The sequence below is a fragment of the Vanellus vanellus genome, assembly GCF_965231255.1.
Source record: "Vanellus vanellus genome assembly, chromosome: Z".
NCBI classification, from domain to species: Eukaryota; Metazoa; Chordata; class Aves; order Charadriiformes; family Charadriidae; genus Vanellus; species Vanellus vanellus.
The window spans coordinates 47,222,561-47,224,217 of record NC_138908.1 but is presented as its reverse complement, the minus strand read 5'-3'; positions in this window follow the sequence as shown (position 1 = coordinate 47,224,217).

Genomic DNA, 1,657 nt, shown 5'->3' with positions numbered 1-1,657 from the left:
TAAATCTTTTCCTCTGGTGGAACAGCTGCTGTTGCAATGTGGCTTCTCTTAGCATCTGTTAAAGCATGACTGGCTAAAAAAACAGGTCATGATTTGTGCAGGTCACTAAGGAAACACCTTACAGGGGTAATAAGTTGATTGATAGGGTTTTTTAAAATAATTGTGGCACTTGTCCCGGAGTAGTTACCTGGTCAATTAGAAATTAAGAGCTATGGTAAGCAGATAATTTACTGAAATCAGATTTTTTTTCTCTCCTGTCATCTGAAACGTACCTGCTTTTCAAAGCACCGGCCAATGGCTGATAACTTTAGCTCAGGTTATTTCCGTTCCACTGGAATAATGAGCAATTAGCTGAATTGTGATCAATCAAGTCCTTCAAAGCATAATCTTATGTTGCATCCTGACTTGGAGCTCAGGGACCTTTGCAGACTTTTCTCCCAGTAGGGTTGCTGAGAGTTTATATACAGAGTGTGACAGCAAGGTAAGACCTGTCAAGAGCTGCGGGAAGTACAGTTTGCACTGATGGGGTGTGCATGATTTTCCTCTTCCACAACCTGGTTTTGTAAGGGCAATGAGTAACTGGGAAGAAGCAGCTAATACTGAAGATCTGAAAGAACTCCCACTTAAGGTGATACATATAACAAGAAGAGTTGGAATTTTAAATGTGATAGCTTTTACCTTAGCTCTGTTACGTATTTTGCAATTCTATCATAACAAAGCAGCGTGCCCCTGTGGTGTTTTCTTTCTTCTCCAAGACAACCCCCCTCCATTTTTACTTGCTATGCTCTTACTTCTGAGAAGAAAATGTACCAAGAGGCCAGTGGTCCAGCAAACTCAATACCCCTAATGTATTTCCACTACTAGACAGGGAAAATAAAGCACCAATTCCAGGGTAGAGATAAGCAGTTTTTTATTCAAGTTACCATCTTAAATGAGTCAAGCCATACTGCACAGTTTCAAAACCTGAAGAAGCCTAATTAAAACTCACTTTGAAGCTTTGTGGTTTTCAGTGGGAAAGCCATTTAATAATTTTTAAACAAAGCTTTGTTTAAACAGCAGCAAGAATATTTAGCCATCCTAGCCACAAACAGTCTCAGGGGGTCACCTGCACGTCTGCAGATGATGCGAGATGGCTGTGTACATGCTTCCAGCATTGGATGTAAGATGGGACATAACAAGCACATAAAAACCAATCTGTGGAGCTACAGTAATGCACACCAGATGAACACAGGCACTGACACTGGCGCTGTTCTGCACTGAGACACAATGTGCCCACGTGGGTTAACTGTCCTTGCCTCACCCCGGTAAGCCAAGACATGGAGCCATTTTGCCATCTCTCTTGTAAACCGAGTGAAATAAAAAACCAAATCCGTCCTAAGTGGCAATAGACGAGAGATGCAACACGACATCACAAACAGACTAGTTGCACCTGAGCAGTCCAATAAAGGCCAACTTGCAATCTGCTTAATAGGCTTTTAGGACAAGCTTCCCCTTAGGAGTCTGACTGTGAGGATATTAAAAAAAAATAAATGGATTATCGACACACTCTTGCACCCACAGGTCAGAGTTGATTTTTCCTGTGCAGTATGTATGTTTGACAGAAGTGCGCTACTGAGGAATAAAGAGAAACCAGCTCAAAAAAAAGACAGAAACCAGC